This window comes from Tamandua tetradactyla, chromosome 15, assembly GCF_023851605.1.
Source record: "Tamandua tetradactyla isolate mTamTet1 chromosome 15, mTamTet1.pri, whole genome shotgun sequence".
Taxonomy (NCBI): domain Eukaryota; kingdom Metazoa; phylum Chordata; class Mammalia; order Pilosa; family Myrmecophagidae; genus Tamandua; species Tamandua tetradactyla.
In genome coordinates, this window is record NC_135341.1 from 851,027 (window position 1) to 873,331 (window position 22,305).

General features: G+C 36.6%; 1 long non-coding RNA gene across 1 annotated transcript in view; it reads left to right on the forward strand.

Annotated features, from left to right (window-relative positions):
- The first annotated feature begins 293 nt into the window (after positions 1–293).
- Positions 294–22,305, forward strand: part of LOC143656895 (uncharacterized) — a 56,978-nt gene continuing 34,966 nt past the window's right edge. Inside the window, exon 1 of the long non-coding RNA XR_013162622.1 lies at positions 294–1,547. This is a non-coding gene — a long non-coding RNA (uncharacterized LOC143656895). The remainder of the gene's footprint in view (positions 1,548–22,305) is intronic.

The window sequence follows — 22,305 nt, forward strand, 5'->3', positions numbered from 1 at the left end:
AGAGAGGACTCCAGAGCTCTTGCTCTTTCTTCAGGTCCTTCTTTCTGAACCTTCAATATTGACTTGCTGAGGAGTTCATTTCACCCAGGCTCAGTCTCTAGACATTGAACATTCTGAATACAGTCTCAGTTATTTAGTCATTGACGGAGTAGGCACATTTTCACAATTAAGAAGGGCCCAAAACTTCCTGTACTGTGGACCACCAGCCAGCAGAGGGAGCGCGAAAACACTTTTTCTGACCAAACCATGCCGGAAACACCTCCTGGTTCATTTCCCCCACTGGGCGCCACAACCACAGGGAAGGACAAGCAATTTCTTCCTGTGGGACCCACGGAGGAGGCGCCCATAGTTCGTGGAGTACTTGGGCCACGTGCATGTAAGTAAATTGCTTCGTGTTCATGCCCGAGACTGGGGTAGGGATTTTGTTGCTGTTCTCTGAGGTTTATTTTTAAATAGCAAGCACAGAATCTTCATTTTATGCACTCTTTTCATGTAGTTCATTCTCTGCTTTATTAGCAAGAGGATTAGTGAAGTATCTGCCCATCGGGGGGTTTGCCAGGACAGAACCTGGGATTATTTTATGGAATCTATGCTTTCCAGTGACAATCCTAATAGAGATACACAGAGAGGGGAAAATCATTATAAAATACTGAAATTGATATGTAAAATATTTCAACCTTCTAGTGGATCATTTGAGGGGCCAGCCAGTCTGGCTGAGCCACATCTCGGAGTCCGAAGTGAAATGGGAAATAGTATATGCCTTTGTTATTTACTTTTTTGTTTAATTTTTCCTGCAAAAATTACGTAGTTGAAAAAATGTTGAAGAGTTTACAAGTACGTGTAATACAACTCACAATATTAATGTTACGTGTTATTTACCCCAAATTCCATCATCCATAATAATTTTACTTTCATGGCTTTAATAAAAGCAAACTTTTGGGTGAAGTTTTTGAAATATACTTTTAAAATTTTTCTGTTTTCAAATGCGACATTTTACAATTTCTTATCCCTAAGTAATGACCTTAAGTTACTTTTAAGTTTAGCTTATTAAAATACTTTAGTTTTATTGTGACTGATACTATACTATTATAAAGGTAGATTGATAGAGGTGATAATTGCAAAGAATGAGACTGACCTAAATGCCTCTGAATTGCACACTTTAAATTGCTTATTTGCCATGTGAATTTAACAAATATGCAAATTTCAAGTGTGGATATGCTTTCCTTGAGTAAAATTTATGCATGAACAGAAATTAGTTTTTGATACTCAAGACACTACTGTGATTTTCAATACCTAGCATTGCATACTGTTTAAATCTACCTAAGATGAAATTTGTGCCGCACTTAAATTATCAGTTTATTGAAGAGCCATGTCAGAGGCTGCTTTTTGTTTGTTTTTGTTTTTTTGCCATTCAGATGTGTTCACTGAGACTAAATTTCTCCTGTAGAAAATGTAATCTCTGAATCTGCACTTAGTCTTGTATATTTCCTTGGAAAGGTGAAATCAGTAAGTCTACAATCTCATCATTTTGTATATGCCTATTTATTGTAAGTATCATTATTTCAAAAGGTTATGAATCATTTGCAATTTCTTTTCTCTTTCTCTAATTTGAAATTTGATAATATATTTATGTCTAGTTAAGTTTTATTCTAATGATATCCACTGAAGGTGGAATAGGTCGAAGAACCATCTATCTATGTATACTGTTTGGATTTTTGTTCAGATTTATTAACTAATTTCTGTTGGTGCAGTATATCTTCTCAGACTAATAGGTTTCCTAAATGTTTGTAATCACTTTTCAACAAGAATGAGTGCCCTAATTACATGTGTTACCCTCTCAGCTTAGCACATAAAAGTAAACCCTTACATTTGATAGCCTGTGGCACTTCTCCACCTTGCAAATCCTTGATATGATCAAGTCATGGCCTCATTCCCCTAATATCTACCAAAAGTCACTAATATCTATCAAAAGACTACTGAGGTGGGTGTGTGTGTGAGGGTAGTTCAGGGGTAGAATTCTTGCCTGCTGTGCAGGAATCCTGGGTTTGATTCCTGGCCCTTGCACTTCCTAAATAAACAGACATGCAAACAAACAAATGGGAAACAAAACCAAACAAAAAAGTTCATCAAATGCTGATGCTATAAAGGGATACTTACATAGGAAAAGAATGAAATGTGACCCCTGTCATACTGCATACAAAGAATTTCAAAAGACTGCTGAAGTGCAAAGAGATAGATAATCCTGAGAAACACACATACACAGACAGGCAAAAAAAAGCCAAGTGCAGAAATGTGACTAAAATCTGATCCACCTCCTGAAAACACAGTGGGCACAAAAAATTCTGTAGTAGCACATCCGTGGTTTAGAGAATGGATTTATAGAATATACGGTTTTCTCCGTGGCTTTCAATCTTGGTTAAAATGCATTCAGTCTCCAAAATGTGCAGCAGGGAAAATTCAAACACCTCACTGTTTCCACAAAGAATCCAAATCATTCAGGACACCAATGACATACTATGATTATTATAATAATGACACATTTACTATGTAATAACATCCAAACTCTTAAAAGGCTGATTGCTCCAAAATTTTGGTTGAATTACATTTAGGTAGATTTGAGTACTTTAGTGCCATGAGAATGAAATGAATGTTTTATTTTTATTTCACAAAATTGTAGAATCTTTAATTTTCATATCTGCATCATATAAGAAGATAAATTACACTGTTTTTATTTGAGATGTTTTGCAACTCAGGCATTATGGAAAGAAATACAATTACATATTTTATAATAGAAAGTCTACTACTTAATATGAAGAAAGGAATAATAGCCCAGGCATCTGCTCTGGAGAAAAAATAAATGCAGGCTACTGATGACTTTTTAAAAAATAATCTTGAAATCTTCCATTTAGAACATTTGATTTTGTAAACACTTCTTTTTGTTTTTACTACTAATGTCATTATTATTCAATATTGTTTTGCTTCTGGTAAAGAAATGTATTAAGATTAAAAACTTTATACAATTAATATGTGTTGGTTGCCTTTTGCCAATAATATATTTGTAGACATAGAAAACACAAACTTCTAGAGCTTAAAAGCAAAATGAAAATTAATCAGAAAATTGGATAAAATGGCTACATGCAAAAATAATAGTTTTTTTTCCAAATTAGCAATAGACTGGAGAACAACTAGAAACAACTAGAAATGGAAGTTGAAGGAAATGGTCTATTCAGAACAGCAACATAAACAATAAAATAAATTTAACAAGAAAAGTCCCATGTGAAGAAAACCATAAAATACTATTGAAAGACATTAATAGGGTTCTGAATGAATGACAATACATACCATGTTCTCAGCAGTCATGTAACATTGATGTTCAACCTCCCAAAAAGGAGTTTATAAAGGGAATGATTTGCAATTAAGGCCCTAATAGGGTTTTGGGGGATGTTGGGAGATGGACATGGGTGTTTTTTGAAGTAATTTATTTTGAAATAATATCAGATAATATAAAAAATTACAAGAGTAGGTACAAAGATTTCCTGATCCCATTACTAAGTTTCTCCAGGTGTTAGGATTTAACCATATTTGATCATGAACAAGCATTTCATAAAAATGCTCCATTGTATTTATTGACAAAAAAGGCATATTCCTAAAAGACTTCAAATCAGAAATCAACTTTGATTCAATGCTATAAACCCACTTACAGACCCCTTCAACTTTTATCCATTGTTCCACCCTTCACAAACTGTCTAAAAATATCTATTTTTTCCAGTTGACTTCAATATGGAACTCCTCATGAGGTTCTTTTATTTTTACATCTTCAACAAATTTAAGGAGCACATGTGACCCAGCCTTAATCTGCTCAGTGTTCCCTTTTGAGATTTAGGCCCAAACATTCCCAGTAGAAATCCAGCTTGAAGCTATGTTTTACTTACTGCATTCAATCAAGCATGATCTGAGATCCACTTCCTCACACATCAGTGATGTGAGTTTTATAACCTGTTGAAATTTCATGAAGTCCTTCCATATGCAAAAGCATGCTTTCACTTTGTATTATAATGTCATTTTATGAAGATGTATTTTGAGATTGTATCAATACTATGGTCTCCATTCATCCTCCATCCACAATCCTTTCAACCCAGTCAACCACCCTCTAATGGTTGCCATCCTGTCATATTTTCCATTTCCAACAGAGATCTATGTTTTATTTGGCTTTCTGCCTTACAAAGGGTTTGCTTGCACACTGGCTATATTACAGCACTCAAACATGTATTCTATTTCATTCAATGTATTCTCATCTTTTGTTTATTTAATGCTCAAATTGTACCAGATTGCACTAGTGGGATCTCCTGCAAGATGATTCAAGTGAGGCCTCATGTAAGTAACCTCTCCTTAGTCTAGGTGGGATTCAAGAAAAGAGGATCAAATTATACTTGATTTCAATTTCCATATTGGATCCTATGATACAGATCTCATCTCTTTCATTAAGATTTTTAGACATCCATCTTTGGATATTTAAAATTCACCAGTGCCGTTCTAAATTTTCTCTTAATATACCCCTTTACTCCTAATGTCAATGTATCCTAAACCTTAAGGGCTTACTTGAACACAGATATCTCATCATGCCATTTTCCTTTAAATTTGTCAATGCATGCACAGTTCTTAGAACAAGGACTATAAGACTTACAGTTGTCCTCAGACCCTGGATTCTTCTCTCTGTCACTGTTTACCATCCAGTCTACCCCAATTGCCTACAGTTCATTCCACTCTCAATTTCTGCAAAGAATGGTCTACTGTTGCTGGGATTTTGTGCATTTTCTCATTAAACTTGTTTGTATACCAGGCACATTTTCTTGGATTTTGCACAGCTCAATACTTTAAATTTCACCAAGCACCTCTGTTCCTTCCAATAAGATTGTCCCATCTCAAAAATGACATTCTTCGATACTGTGTACATAGTTAATATTGTCATTTTTTAACTTTAAATTATCCTTTGTAAACTAAACTTAAACACCACAGGGCAGACGATTGACTGTTCTGTTGGCTGTATATTTGCATTGACTAACACAGCCTTGACTCAAAGAGACTATTAATTGCTTTAAAAATGTTGCATAATAACTAAGCTAGAAAGACAAAAGGTAACAAAATTATGAATAATATGAAAAGTATAATATATGATTACATAAAATACCTGCTTCTCAAAAATATGCACTTTTTTTTTAAAGTGAATTTTTAAGAGAAAATACTATAAAGTGGACAAGGTGGGTTTCTAGGAATTGGCCATCTTGTCAAAGATATCTAATCTGTTGGGGCAGAAATGTTTGTAGTATTTTCTTAAAACCCATTTTATTTCTGAGGTTCTTAGAAATGTCACCACTTTTGTTGCTAACTTTAATGAATTGTTTCTTCTCTCTTTTATTCTTTATGTGACTATCAGATTTTCAAATTTGTTGATCTTTTCAAAGACCAACTTTTAGTTGTATTGATTCTATTGTTTTTCAGTTCTCTGATTTATCTGTGATCTAATCTTTATTTCCTTCCATCTACCAGATTTGTGTTTAGTTTGCTCTTCTTTTGCTATTTCCTTAAGTTGTAAATTCTGGTATTAATTTAAAATTGTTATTCTTTTTAAATACAGTTTCTTTGCATAGGCAGGCACAAGGAACTTAACCCAGGTCTCCAGCATGGCAGGTGAGAGCTCTGCCACTATGCCACCATTGCCCACCCTAAATACAGGTGTTTATGGCTGAATTGCTCTATTAGCAAGATTTTCAGTGCATCCTGTAAGTTATATTGTATATTCAATTTTGTATATCTTCTAAGTGGTTTCTAATATTCCTCATGATTTCATCTGTTACCCTTTGGTTGACTGAGCATATTGTTCAGCTTCCACATATGTGTGGAACTTCCCACTTTCCCTTTTGTTGTCAATTTCTAATTTCATTTCACTCAGTCAAAGAAGTTACTTATGTTTTCAGTGTTTTTTTGTGTAGGTTATAATGTACCATATGATCTATTCTGTGAATGTTCCACATGGACTTCAGAAGAATGTACATTCTGCTGGAACTAGTTGAATTATAGTAATGTTTAAGTTCTTTATTTTCTTATCAATCATCTGTCTAGTTTTTCTATTCATTAGTGAAATGGAAAATTGAACTGCCCAACTATTATGGTAGAACTATCTACCATAATACAGAGTTATATGTCTATCCAAATAGACACATATTTACTTTTTCCTCCATATATTTTGGTGTTCTGCTCTTCCCTGTATATAAGTTTATAATTTTTACATGTTCTTGATAGGTTGAAACTTTCATATATATATATAAAATGTTCTTTTTAGTTTTTTATAATTACGGTTGTTTTAATTTTTGTCTATTTTGTAGTGTGCCTATTTAATTTCTAGGTATTATTTGCATGTAGTATCTCAGTACTGTTTTCCATTACTTTGTTTTCAACCACTCTGGTCTTTGTATCTGAAGTGGTTCTCTTAAAGGCAATAAGTGGTTGCACCAAGCTCTGTTCTAATTAAGTAATTACTTTAAATGAAAATTTATTAAGATAAATGAGAACAGAGCTTGAAATAATGAATAAAATTACTTACAATGAAAGACATAAAACTTCCATTTTAATTGTTTTCTGTGTGTACTTTTTATTATTAAATTCTCCATTATTTTGTAGTGTGCCATTTCAGTTCCCTTCCCATTTCACTTTTTCCTTTAATGTTACTGAAATAATTTCTAAATTGCAGGGTGTTCTTGTTTACTAGCTGCCAGAATGCAATATACCAGAAACAGAATGGCATTTAGAAAGGGGAATTTAATAAGTTGCAATTTTACCATTCTAAGACCATGAAAATGTTCCAATTAAAGCAAGTCTATAAAAATGTCCAAATGAAGGTACAAGAGGTTACATTCACTTAAGAAAGGTCTATGAAGTTCAAGGTTTCTCTCTCAATTGGAAAGGCACATGGTGAACATGGCAATGCTGCTTGCTTTCTCCCCAGGCTTCCTGTGTCATGAAGCTCTCTTGGGGGCACTTTCCTTTTTCATCTCCATATGTCTCTGGCTTGTGGTTCTTCTGTGGTTCTGTGGCTCTTTCCTTGTTTTCCACTTTCCTCAAAATGCTTCTTCTTTTAAAGAATTCTAGTAAACTAATCAAGACCCACCTGGAATGGGTAGAGCCACATCTCTGTGGAGATACTCTAATCAAGTTCCCAGCATAGAGTGCTGGATAGGGCTTAAAGAAATAACTTCCTCCAAAAGATTGTGTTGGGATTGAAGCTTGGCTTTTCTAAGGTACATAAATCCTTTAAAACTGGCACACAGGGCAAATGCAAAAAATAAAGAATATCAAAACACAACCCTGCCCCTATGTCCTGATTTAGTATTTTTTATATTTTGCCTCATTTGCCATTCCTTCTTTCTTCCTTTTTTTTTTTTTGCATGGGCAGGCACCGGGAATCGAACCCAAGTCCTCTGGCATGGCAGGCAAGCATTCTTGCCTGCTGAGCCACCGTGGCCGGCCCTTCTTTCTTCTTCATGTCTTTCTCCTTCCTAAACATTTGAGAGTATCCTGGAGTCACCATTTTCCTTGCACACAATGCTTTTATGTAAATATCCTTAGAACTAGGATAATCACTAATGGAAGTGCCTTACATAGAGTTAACTAGTTATACACATTAATGTCATTATAAGACATGTCCAACAAGGTCTTTGCAAGTCTTTTCTCCAATATTAGATCCCATCTAGGGGTAAGAAAAGAGACAGTATAACATGTATGCTGTATATATATTTCCACAATTTAAAAAAAGAGCAACAAAAGAGACAAAGACAATTTTTAAATTCTGGAAACATATATGCAGCATACATGTTACCATCTCAAACACTCCTAAGAATAATATTCACTGAGATTAGTTACATGGACAACGTTGGACTATGCTCACCACCATTCATTTCCAGAACCTATCCTTTACCCTAAACAGAAATTCTGTAGCCATTGTGCATCAATTCACTATTGCTTATCTATCCTGCACCAGATAAGCTCTAATCTATTTTCTGTCTCTGAACTTGCTCATTTCAGTTATTCAAATGAATGAAATCATACAATATGTCTGTATCTGCCTGACATTTCATTCAATGTGATGTCTTCTGGTTCATCCGTGGTAGCATGTGTCAGAACTTCATTATACAGCTGAATAATATTCCATTGTATGCTTATATAACACACTTTATCTCCTCTGTTGATGCATACTTGGGTTACTTCCATCTTTTAGATATAATAAAAATATTTCTGTAAGTATTGCTCTACAATTATATGTTTGAGTTTCCTGTTCTTTGGGGAATATATCTATAAGTAGAATGCCAGGTCGGATGATAGTTGTATATTTAAATATTTGGAAATCTCCAAACACTTTCACACAGTGGTTGGATCACTTTTATTCCCACTAGAAATGTACAAGGTTTTCTAATTCTCTGCACCTTGTGAGTATTTATTTTTTTTAACAGTAACCATTCTCATGAGCGTCAAGTGTATATATCATTGTGATCTTTTTAAAACTTGTTCTTGTGGTACAAATTACTACTCACAGTTTCCCATTTAACCACTTCCAAGTGGACATTTTAGTTGGATCAATTACATTCATGACATTGTGCTACTATCACCAATGTCCATTATCCCACTTCTTCATCACCTCAAACAGAAACCTTCTACTCATCAAACAATAACTCCTTTTCCTTATGTACACCTCCAGACTTTGGTAACAACATAATTTTGTAACACAGCAACCATTGGTCACTAAGAAATTTCCTTCTTTCAGTTATTTTGTATAAACAAGTTCAGTTATTTTGTATAAACAAGTTCATACAAGATTTGTCATTTGTATCTGGCTTATTTTACACAACATGTCTTCATGATTCAAGCATGTTATAGTATGTGTCAGATCTTCATTCACTTTTACAGCTGAATAATATTCCACTGTATGTATAGCACTTTTTTTTTTAAACACCTTTGGAGAAATTTACTGAGACAAATGCATGTCTGGGAACTATCACAACAGGCATAAGTATGTTAAGACTTGTCAAGAAGTTTTCAAATTACAAGATGACATATTTCTATTATATCCCTGATTAACCATTTTTTATTAATTAATGGAAGAAAAGAAATTAACCCAACATTTAGAAATCATACCATTCTACATATGCAATCAGTAATTCTTAACATCATCACATAGATGCATGATCATCGTTTCTTAGTACATTTTCATCAGTTTAGAAGAACTAGCAACACAACCAAAAAAGCTATAGAAAGTTAATATACAGAAAAAAAATAAAAGTAATAATAGTAAAAACAAAACAAAACAAAACAAAACAAAAACCTAGCTCGGATGCAGTTTCATTCACTGTTTTAACATGATTACTTTACAATTAGGTATTATTGTGCTGTCCATTTTTGAGTTTTTGTATCTAGTCCTGTTGCACAGTCTGTATCCCTTCAGCTCCAATTACCCATTATCTTACCCTGTTTCTAATTCCTGCTGGACTCTGTTACCAATGACATATTCCGAGTTTATTCTCGAATGTCGATTCACATCATTGGGACCATACAGTATTTGTCTTTTAGCTTTTGGCTAGACTCACTCAGCAAAATGTTCTCTAGGTCCATCCATGTTATTACATGCTTCATAAGTTTATCCTGTCTTAAAGCTGCATAATATTCCATCATATGTATATACCACAGATTGTTTAGCCACTCGTCTGTTGATGGACATTTTGGCTGTTTCCATCTCTTTGCAATTGTAAATAACACTGCTATAAACATTGGTGTGCAAATGTCCGTTTGAGTTTTTGCCCTTAATTCCTTTGAGTAGATTCCCAGCAATGGTATTGTTGGGTCATATGGTAATTCTATATTCAGCTTTTTGAGGAACCGTCCAAACTGCCTTCCACAGTTGTTGCACCATTTGACATTCCCACCAACAGTGGATAAGTGTGCCTCTTTCTCCGCATCCTCTCCAGCACTTGTCATTTTCTGTTTTGTTGATAACGGCCATTCTGGTGGGTGTGAGATGATATCTCATTGTGGTTTTGATTTGCATTTCTCTAATGGCCAGGGACATTGAGCATCTCTTCATGTGCCTTTTGGCCATTTGTATTTCCTTTTCTGAGAGGTGTCTATTCAAGTCTTTTTCCCATTTTGTAATTGGGTTGGCTGTCTTTTTGTTGTTGAGTTGAACAATCTCTTTATAAATTCTGGATCCTAGACCTTTATCTGATATGTCATTTCCCAATATTTTCTCCCGTTGTGTAGGCTGTCTTTCTACTTTCTTGATGAAGTTCTTTGATGCACAAAAGTGTTTAATTTTGAGGAGTTCCCATTTATTTACTTCCTTCTTCAGTGCTCTTGCTTTAGGTTTAAGGTCCATAAAACTGCCTCCAATTGTAAGATTCATAAGATATCTCCCTACATTTTCCTCTAACTGTTTTATGGTCTTAGACCTAATGTTTAGATCTTTGATCATTTTGAGTTAACTTTTGTGTAGAGTGTGAGATATGGGTCTTCTTTCATTCTTTTGTATATGGATATCCAGTTCTCTAGGCACCATTTATTGAAGAGACTGTTCTGTCCCAGGTGAGTTGGCTTGTAAGATTACCAATTGTAAGATTCATATGATATCTCCCTACATTTTCCTCTAACTGTTTTATGGTCTTAGACCTAATGTTTAGATCTTTGATCATTTTGAGTTAACTTTTGTATAGGGTGTGAGATATGGGTCTTCTTTCATTCTTTTGCATATGGATATCCAGTTCTCTAGGCACCATTTATTGAAGAGACTGTTCTGTCCCAGGTAAGTTGGCTTGACTGCCTTATCAAAAATCAAATGTCCATAGATGAGAGGGTCTATATCTGAGCACTCTATTTGATTCCATTGGTCAATATATCTATCTTTATGCCAATACCATGCTGTTTTGACCACTGTGGCTTCATAATATGCCTTAAAGTCAGGCAGTGCAAGACCTCCAGCTTCGTTTTTTTTCCTCAAGATGTTTTTAGCAATTCAGGGCACCCTGCCCTTCCATATAAATTTGCTTATTGGTTTTTCTATTTCTGAAAAATAAGTTGTTGGGATTTAGATTGGTATTGCATATAATCTGTAAGTCAATTTAGGTAGGATTGACATCTTAACTATATTTAGTCCTCCAATCCATGAACACGGTATGCCCTTCCATCTATTTAGGTCTTCTGTGATTTCTTTTAGCAGTTTTTTGTAGTTTTCTTTATATAGGCTTTTTGTCTCTTTAGTTAAATTTATTCCTAGGTATTTTATTCTTTTAGTTGCAATTGTAAATGGGATTCGTGTCTTGATTTCCCCCTCAGCTTGTTCATTGCTAGTGTATAGAAATGCTACAGATTTTTGAATGTTGATCTTGTAACCTGCTACTTTGCTGTACTCATTTATTAGCTCTAGTAGTTTTGTTGTGGATTTTTTCGGGTTTTCAACGTATAGTATCATATCGTCTGCAAACAGTGATAGTTTTACTTCTTCCTTTCCAATTTTGATGCCTTGTATTTCTTTTTCTTGTCTAATTGCTCTGGCTAGAACCTCCAACACAATGTTGAATAATAGTGGTGATAGTGGACATCCTTGTCTTGTTCCTGATCTTAGGGGGAAAGTTTTCAATTTTTCCCGATTGAGGATGATATTAGCTGTGAGTTTTTCATATGTTCCCTCTATCATTTTAAGGAAGTTCCCTTGTATTCCTATCCTTTGATGTGTTTTCAACAGGAAAGAATGTTGAATCTTGTCAAATGCCTTCTCTGCATCAATTGAGATGATCATGTGATTTTTCTGCTTTGATTTGTTGATATGGTGTATTACATTAATTGATTTTCTTATGTTGAACCATCCTTGCATACCTGGGATGAATCCTACTTGGTCATGATGTATAATTCTTTTAATGTGTTGTTGGATATGATTTGCTAGAATTTTATTGAGGATTTTTGCATCTATATTCATTAGAGAGATTGGTCTGTAGTTTTCTTTTTTGTAATATCTTTGCCTGGTTTTGGTATGAGGGTGATGTTAGCTTCATAGAATGAATTAGGTAGTTTTCCCCCCGCTTTGATTTTTTTGAAGAGCTTGAGGAGAGTTGGTACTAATTCTTTCTGGAATGTTTGATAGAATTCACATGTGAAGCCGTCTGGTCCTGGAATTTTCTTTTTAGGAAGCTTTTGAATGAATAATTCAATTTCTTTCCTTGTGATTGGTTTGTTGAGGTCATCTATGTCTTCTTGAGTCAAAGTTGGTTGTTCATGTCTTTCCAGGAACCCGTCCTTTTCATCTAAATTGTTGTATTTATTAGCATAAAGTTGTTCATAGTATCCTGTTATTACCTCCTTTATTTCTGTGAGGTCAGTAGTTATGTCTCCTCTTCCATTTCTGATCTTATTTATTTGCATCCTCTCTCTTCTTCTTTTTGTCAATCTTGCTAAGGGCCCATCAATCTTATTGATTTTCTCATAGAACCAACTTCTGGCCTTATTGATTTTCTCTATTGTTTTCATGTTTTCAATTTCATTTATTTGTGCTCTAATCTTTGTTATTTCTTTCCTTTTGCTTGCTTTGGGGTTATCTTGCTGTTCTTTCTCCAGTTCTTCCAAATGGATAGTTAATTCCTGCATTTTTGCCTTTTCTTCTTTTCTGATATAGGCATTTAGGGCAATAAATTTCCCTCTTAGCACTGCCTTTGCTGCATCCCATAAGTTTTGAAATGTTGTGTTTTCATTTTCATTCGCCTAGAGGTATTTGCTAATTTCTCTAGCAATTTCTTCTTTGACCTCATTGTTTAAGAGTGTGTTGTTGAGCCTCCACCTATTTGTGAATTTTCTGGCACTCTGCCTATTATTGATTTCCAACTTCATTCCTTTATGATCCAAGAAGGTGTTGTGTATGATTTCGATCTTTTTAAATTTGTTAAGACTTGCTTTGTGACCCAGCATATGGTCTATCTTTGAGAATGATCCATGAGCACTTGAGAAAAAGGTGTATCCTGCTGTTGTGGGATGTAATGTTCTATAAATGTCTGTTAAGTCTAACTCATTTATAGTAATATTCAGATTCTCTATTTCTTTATTGATCCTCTGTCTAGATGTTCTGTCCATAGATGACAGTGCTGAATTGAAGTCTCCAACTATTATGGTATATGAGTCTATTTCCCTTTTCAGTGTTTGCAGTGTATTCCTCACGTATTTTGGGGCATTCTGGTTCAGTGCATAAATATTTATGATTGTTATGTCTTCTTGTTTAATTGTTCCTTTTATTAGTATATAGTGTCCTTCTTTGTCTCTTTTAACTGCTTTACATTTGAAGTCTAATTTGTTGGATATTAGTGTAGCCACTCCTGCTCTATTCTGGTTGTTATTTGCATGAAATATCTTTTCCCAACCTTTCACTTTCAACCTATGTTTATCTTTGGGTCTAAGATGTGTTTCCTGTAGACAGCATATAGAAGGATCCTGTTTTTTAATCCATTCTGCCAATCTATGTCTTTTGATTGGGGAATTCAGTCCATTAACGTTTAGTGTTATTACTGTTTGGATGATACTTTCCTCTAACATTTTGCCTTTTGTAGTATATATATCATATCTGATTTTCCTTCTTTCTACACTCTTCTCCATACCTCTCTCTTCTGTCTTTTTGTATCTGACTCTAGTGCTCCCTTTAGTATTTCTTGCAGAGCTGGTCTCTTGGTCACAAATTCTCTAAGTGACTTTTTGTCTGAGAATGTTTTAATTTCTCCCTCATTTTTGAAGGATAATTTTGCTGGATATAGGAGTCTTCGTTGGCAGTTTTTCTCTTTTAGTAATTTAAATATATCATCCCACTGTCTTCTTGCTTCTATGGTTTCTGCTGAGAAATCTACACATAGTCTTATTGGGTTTCCCTTGTATGTGATGGATTGTTTTTCTCTTGCTGCCTTCAAGATCCTCTCTTTCTCCTTGACCTCTGACATTCTAACTAGTAAGTGTCTTGGAGAATGCCTATTTGGGTCTAATCTGTTTGGGGTGTGCTGCACTTCTTCGATCTGTAATTTTAGGTCTTTCATAAGAGTTGGGAAATTTTCAGTGATAATTTCTTCCATTATTTTTTCTCCTCCTTTTCCCTTCTCTTCTCCTTCTGGGACACCCACAACACGTATATTTGTGTGGTTCATATAGTCCTTGAGTTCCCTGATACCCTGTTCATATTTTTCCATTCTTTTCCCGATAGTTTCTGTTTCTTTTTGGAATTCAGATGTTCCATCTTCCAAATCACTAATTCTATCTTCTGTCGCTTTAAATCTATCATTGTAGGTATCCATTGTTTTTCCATCTTTTCTACTTTATCTTTCACTTCCATATGTTCTGTGATTTGTTTTTTCAGCTTTTCTATTTCTTCTTTTTGTTCAGCCCATGTCTTCTTCATGTCCTCCCTCAATTTATCGATTTCCTTTTTGAAGAGGTTTTCCATTTCTTTTCGTATATTCAGCATTAGTTTTCTCAGCTCTTGTATCTCATTTGAACTATTGATTTGTTCCTTTGACTGGGCCATATTCTCAATCTTCTGAGCCTGGACCATTACCTTCTGCTGCTGGCATCTGGGCATTTAGTCAGATTTCCCTGGGTGTCGGACCCAACAAGGTTGTAAGATTTTTCTGTGAAATCTCTGGGTTCTGTTTTTCTTATCGTGCCCAGTAGTGGCGCTCGTGGCACACGTTTGTCTCACGTGTTTGGAAGGGATCCCCCCGGTCACCGTTCTCCGTGGCCTGGGGATTTCCTATCCAATTCTCTCAGTTGGTTCGGGGGGCGGCGCGTGGTGTGGGCGTCAGCTGCTGCCGCTTGAGGGGACCCTGTGGCTCCTTTATTAATTTCCCTTTTGGTGTTTGGTTGGACCCAGTCCCTGCCACTGTCGGAAATTCCCTCCTCTCCCTGGAGGGGTGTCTGTCGCTAGCCGCAGCGTGCCCGGTGCATTCACTACTGGACCAGGAAGCCGCCTGCGGTGGAGGGCCACCGCGGCTTGGGTAGCCCTCTGATCCGAGACTTGTAGCTGGACCAGGAAGCCACCCGCAAAAGAGGGGCGCCGGCCACCACGACTTGGGAAACTTGCCTCTCCGAGACTCTCAGCCAGCCCAGGAAGGATGGAGGAAGGAGCTCTGGCCGCCACAGCTGCCACTGCTCGGAGGGTCACGCGCCATTCGGGGATCTCACCGCAGCTGAGTCTCGCAGTCAGACTAGCCCATCCAGACTGGGGTAAACTGTGTGTCCATTCCCTGCCGTGGCCCCGGGAGATGTTCTGCACTGTTTCTGTTCACCTAGTAGTTGCTCTGGAGGAGGAACTAAGACACACGTACCTTACTAAGCCGCCATCTTGGCCCCGCCCTCTATATAGCACTTTTTAAAACAGTTTTTATTCACACACTGTACAATTGATTCTAAGTATACAATCAATGGCTCTTTGTATAATCACATAGTTATGTATTCATCATCACTTTTAATATGAGAACATTCTCACCTCTTCCAAAAGAAATACCATACACTTTTTATCCTCTCATTATTGACAGCTAGCTTTGGTAGGGTGACTTTGTTATAATTAATTAAAGAATATTACAGCATTGCTGTTAACTATAGACCGTAGTTTGTAAGAATATTAGTTTTATTTTGAATTAATTTTCTATTTTTTTAATTTTTTTTTGGTATTTTATTTTATTTTATTTTATTAATTAAAAAAAATTAACTAACACAACATTAGAAATCAATCCATTCTACATATGCAATCAGTAATTCTTAATATCATCACATAGGTGTATGGTCATCATTTCTCAGTACATATGCATCAATTTAGAGAAAGAAATAGCACGACAACAGAAAAAGAAATAAAGTGATAACACAGAGAAAACACAAATTAAAATAAAAAGTACAAAAATATATAAGAGAAAGAAAAAAAAACAAAAAAAAACTATAGATCAGATGCAGCTTCATTCAGCGTTCCAACATAATTACATTACAGTTAGGCAGTATTGTGCTGACCATTTTTTTTTTAGACATCATACCATTCTACATATGCAATCATTAATTCTTAACATCATCACATAGATGCATGATCATCGTTTCTTAGTACATTTGCATCGGTTTAGAAGAACTAGCAGTATAACAGAAAAAATATAGAATGTTAATATAGAGAAAAAAAATAAAAGTAATAATAATAAGAACAAAGCAAACAAAACAAAACAAAACAAGAACCTATCGCTCGGATGCAGCTTCGTTCAGCATTTTAACATGATTACTTTACAATTAGGTATTATTGTGCTGTCCATTTTTGAGTTTTTGTATCTAGTCCTATTGCACAGTCTGTATTCCATCAGCTCCAATTACCCATTATCTTACCCTGTTTCTAACTCCTGCTGAACTCTGTTACCAATGACATATTCCAAGTTTATTCTCGAGTGTCGATTCACATCATTGGGACCATACAGTATTTGTCTTTTAGTTTTTGGCTAGACTCACTCAGCATAATGTTCTCTAGGTCCATCCATGTTATTACATGCTTCATAAGTTTATCCTGCCTTAAAGCTGCATAATATTCCATCGTATGTATATACCACAGTTTGTTTAGCCACTCGTCTGTTGATGGACATTTTGGCTGTTTCCATCTCTTTGCAATTGTAAATAACGCTGCTATAAACATTGGTGTGCAAATGTCTGTTTGAGTTTTTGCCCTTAATTCCTTTGAGTAGATTCCCAGCAATGGTATTGCTGGGTCGTATAGCAATTCTATATTCAGCTTTTTGAGGAACCGCCAAACTGTTTTCCACAGTGGTTGCACCATTTGGCATTCCCACCAACAGTGGATAAGTGTGCCTCTTTCACCGCATCCTCTCCAGCACTTGTCATTTTCTGTTTTGTTGATAATGGCCATTCTGGTGGGTGTGAGATGATATCTCATTGTGGTTTTGATTTGCATTTCTCTAATGGCCAGGGACATTGAGCATCTCTTCATGTGTCTTTTGGCCATTTGTATTTCCTCCTCTGAGAGGTGTCTATTCAAGTCTTTTTCCCATTTTGTAATTGGGTTGACTATATTTTTGTTGTTGAGTTGAACAATCTCATTATAAATTCTGGATACTAGACCTTTATCTGATATGTCGTTTCCAAATATTGATTCCCATTGTGTAGGCTGTCTTTCTACTTTCTTGATGAAGTTCTTTGATGCACAAAAGTGTTTAATTTTGAGGAGTTCCCATTTATTTATTTCCTTCTTCAGTGCTCTTGCTTTAGGTGTAAGGTCCATAAAACCGCCTCCAATTGTAAGATTCATAAGATATCTCCCGACATTTTCCTCTAACTGTTCTATGGTCTTAGACCTAATGTTTAGATCTTTGATCCATTTTGAGTTAACTTTTGTGTAGGGTGTGAGATATGGGTCTTCTTTCATTCTTTTGCATATGGATATCCAGTTCTCTAGGCACCATTTATTGAAGAGACTGTTCTGTCCCAGGTGGGTTGGCTTGACTGCCTTATCAAAGATCAAATGTCCATAGATGAGAGGGTCTATATCTGAGCACTCTATTTGATTCCATTGGTCGATATATCTATCTTTATGCCAGTACCATGCTGTTTTGACCACTGTGGCTTCATAATATGCCTTAAAGTCAGGCAGTGCAAGACCTCCAGCTTCGTTTTTTTTCCTCAAGATGTTTTTAGCAATTCGGGGCACCCTGCCCTTCCAGATAAATTTGCTTATTGGTTTTTCTATTTCTGAAAAATACGTTGTTGGGATTTTGATTGGTATTTCATTGAATCTGTAAATCAATTTAGGTAGGATTGACATCTTAACTATATTTAGTCTTCCAATCCATGAACACGGTATGCCCTTCCATCTGTTTAGGTCTTCTGTGATTTCTTTTAGCAGTTTTTTATAGTTTTCTTTATATAGGTTTTTTGTCTCTTTAGTTAAATTTATTCCTAGGTATTTTATTCTTTTAGTTGCAATTGTAAATGGGATTCGTTTCTTGATTTCCCCCTCCGCTTGTTCATTGCTAGTGTATAGAAATGCTACAGACTTTTGAATGTTGATCTTGTAACCTGCTACTTTGCTGTACTCATTTATTAGCTCTACTAGTTTTGTTGTGGATTTTTCCGGGTTTTTGATGTATATTATCATATCATCTGCAAACAGTGATAGTTTTACTTCTTCCTTTCCAATTTTGATGCCTTGTATTTCTTTTTCTTGTCTAATTGCTCTGGCTAGAACCTCCAACACAATGTTGAATAATAGTGGTGATAGTGGACATCCTTGTCTTGTTCCTGATCTTAGGGGGAACGTTTTCAATTTTTCCCCATTGAGGATGATATTAGCTGTGGGTTTTTCATATATTCCCTCTATCATTTTAAGGAAGTTCCCTTGTATTCCTATCCTTTGAAGTGTTTTCAACAGGAAAGGATGTTGAATCTTGTCAAATGCCTTCTCTGCATCAATTGAGATGATCATGTGATTTTTCTGCTTTGATTTGTTGATATGGTGTATTACATTAATTGATTTTCTTATGTTGAACCATCCTTGCATACCTGGGATGAATCCTACTTGGTCATGATGAATAATTCTTTTAATGTGTTGTTGGATACGATTTGCTAGAATTTTATTGAGGATTTTTGCATCTATATTCATTAGAGAGATCGGCCTGTAGTTTTCTTTTCTTGTAATATCTTTGCCTGGTTTTGGTATGAGGGTAATGTTGGCGTCATAGAATGAATTAGGTAGTTTTCCCTCCACGTCGATTTTTTTGAAGAGTTTGAGGAGAGTTGGTACTAATTCTTTCTGGAATGTTTGATAGAATTCACATGTGAAGCCGTCTGGTCCTGGACTTTTCTTTTTAGGAAGCTTTTGAATGACTGCTTCAATTTCTTTACTTGTGATTGGTTTGTTGAGGTCATCTATGTCTTCTTGAGTCAAAGTTGGTTGTTCATGTCTTTCCAGGAACCCGTCCATTTCCTCTAAATTGTTGTATTTATTAGCATAAAGTTGTTCATAGTATCCTGTTATTACCTCCTTTATTTCTGTGAGGTCAGTAGTTATGTCTCCTCTTCCATTTCTGATCTTATTTATTTGCATCCTCTCTGTTCTTCTTTTTGTCAATCTTGCTAAGAGCCCATCAATCTTATTGGTTTTCTCATAGAACTAACTTCTGGCCTTATTGATTTTCTCTATTGTTTTCATGTTTTCAATTTCATTTATTTGTGCTCTAATCTTTGTTATTTCTTTCCTTTTGCTTGCTTAGGGGTTAGCTTGCTGTTCTTTCTCCAGTTCTTCCAAATGGATAGTTAATTCCTGCATTTTTGCCTTTTCTTCTTTTCTGATATAGGCATTTACAGCAATAAATTTCCCTCTTAGCACTGCCTTTGCTGCGTCCCATAAGTTTTGATATGTTGTGTTTTCATTTTCATTCACCTCGAGGTATTTGCTAATTTCTCTAGCAATGTCTTCTTTGACCCAGTCATTGTTTAGGAGTGTGTTGTTGAGCCTCCACGTATTTGTGAATTTTCTGGCATTCTGCCTATTATTGATTTCCAACATCATTCCTTTATGGTCCGAGAAAGTGTTGTGTAAGATTTCAATCTTTTTAAATTTGTTAAGACTTGCTTTGTGACCCAGCATATGGTCTATCTTTGAGAATGATCCATGAGCACTTGAGAAAAAGGTGTATCCTGCTGTTGTGGGATGTAATGTCCTATAAATGCCTATTAAGTCTAGTTCATTTATAGTATTATTCAGATTCTCTATTTCTTTGTTGATCCTCTGTCTAGATGTTCTGTCCATTGATGAGAGTGGTGAGTTGAAGTCTCCAACTATTATGGTATATGAGTCTATTTCCCTTTTCAGTGTTTGCAGTATATTCCTCACGTATTTTGGGGCATTCTGATTCGGTGTGTAAATATTTATGATTGTTATGTCTTCTTGTTAAATGTTCCTTTTATTAGTATATAGTGTCCTTCTTTGTCTCTTTTAACTGTTTTACATTTGAAGTCTAATTTGTTGGATATTAGTATAGCCACTCCTGCTCTTTTCTGGTTGTTATTTGCATGAAATATCTTTTCCCAACCTTTCACTTTCAACCTATGTTTATCTTTGGGTCTAAGATGTGTTTCCTGTAGACAGCATATAGAAGGATCCTGTTTTTTAATCCATTCTGCCAATCTATGTCTTTTGATTGGGGAATTCAGTCCATTGACATTTAGTGTTATTACTGTTTGGATAATATTTTCCTCTAACATTTTGCCTTTTGTATTATATATATCATATCTGATTTTCCTTCTTTCTACACTCTTTTCCATATCTCTCTCTTCTGTCTTTTTGTATCTGACTCTAGTGCTCCCTTTAGTATTTCTTGCAGAGCTGGTCTCTTGGTCACAAATTCTTTCAGTGACTTTTTGTCTGAGAATGTTTTAATTTCTCCCTCATTTTTGAAGGATAATTTTGCTGGATATAGGAGTCTTGGTTGGCAGTTTTTCTCTTTTAGTATTTTAAATATATCATCCCACTGTCTTCTAGCTTCCATGGTTTCTGCTGAGAAATCTACACAAAGTCTTATTGGGTTTCCCTTGTATGTAATGGATTGTTTTTCTCTTACTGCTTTCAAGATCTTCTCTTTCTCTTTGACCTCTGACATTCTAACTAGTAAGTGTCTTGGAGAATGCCTATTTGGGTCTAATCTCTTTGGGGTGCGCTGCTCTTCTTGGATCTGTAATTTTAGGTCTTTCATAAGAGTTGGGAAATTTTCAGTGATAATTTCTTCCATTAGTTTTTCTCCTCCTTTTCCCTTCTCTTCTCCTTCTGTGACACCCACAACACGTATATTTGTGCGGTTCATATTGTCCTTGAGTTCCCTGATACCCTGTTCAAATTTTTCCATTCTTTTCCCGATAGTTTCTGTTTCTTTTTGGAATTCAGATGTTCCATCCTCCAAATCACTAATTCTATCTTCTGTCTCTTTAAATCTATCATTGTAGCTATCCATTATGTTTTCTATGTTTGCTACTTTATCCTTCACTTCCATAAGTTCTGCAATTTGTTTTTTCAGTTTTTCTATTTCTTCTTTATGTTCAGCCCATGTCCTCTTCATGTCCTCCCTCAATTTATCGATTTCATTTTTGAAGAGGTTTTCCATTTCTGTTCGCATATTCAGCATTATTTGTCTCAGCTCTTGTGTCTCATTTGAGCTATTGGTTTGTTCCTTTGACTGAGCCATATTCTCAATCTTTTGAGCATGGACAGTTATCTTCTGCTGCTGTTGTCTGGGCATTTATTCAGATTTCTCTTGGTGTTGAACCCAGCAAGGTTGTAATATTTTTCTGTGAAATCTCTGGGATCTGTTTTTCTTATCTTGCCCAGTATGTGCGCACGTGGCACACGTTTGTCTCAAGTGTTTGGAATGGGTCTCCCCCAGTCACCGATCTCCGTGGCCTGGAAATTTTGGATCCAATTCTCTCCGTTGGTTCAGGGGCCATGCGTGGTGGGGGCGTCAGCTGCCGCGGCTTGAGGGAACCCTGTGGCTGGTTGCGGGCCGCAGCGGGCCTGGGGGATTCCCCACCGGACCAGAAAGCCTCCCGTGGGGGGGGCTACCGCTGCTTGGATAGCCCTCCTATCCGAGACTCGTATCCGCGGATTCGAAGCAGAGACTTGAAGCCACCCGCAAAAGAGGGGTGCCGCCTGCCTCGGCTTGGGAAACTTGCTTTTCCAATACTCTCAGCCAGCCCGGAAAGGAGGGAGGGAGTAGCTCGGACCACCGCAGCTGCCGCTGATCGGGAAATCACATGCCGCTCGGGGGTCTCACCGCAGCCGAGTCTCGCAGTCAGTCTAGCCAGCCCAGACTTTGGATAGCCCTCTGATCTGAAATTCGTAGCCGCGGTCTCAAAGCCGAGACTCGAAGCCGCCCGCAGAAGAAGGGCACCGCCTGCCTCGGCTTGGGAAACTTGCTTCTCCGATACTCTCAGCCAGCCCGGGAAGGGGGGAGGGATTAGCTCGGACCGCCGCAGCTGCGGCTGCTCGGGGGTCTCGCCGCAGCCAAGACTCGCAATCAGACTTGCCATCCCAGACTTTGGATAGCCCTCTGATGCGAGACTCATAGTCGCGGACTCGAAGCCGAGACTCGAAGCCGCCCGCAAAAGTGTGGCGCCGGCCGCCTTGGCTGGGAAGCTTGTCTCTCCGCGTCCCTCAGCCAGCCCGAGAAGGAGGGAGGGATTAGCTCGGACCGCCGCAGCTGCGGCTGCTCGGGA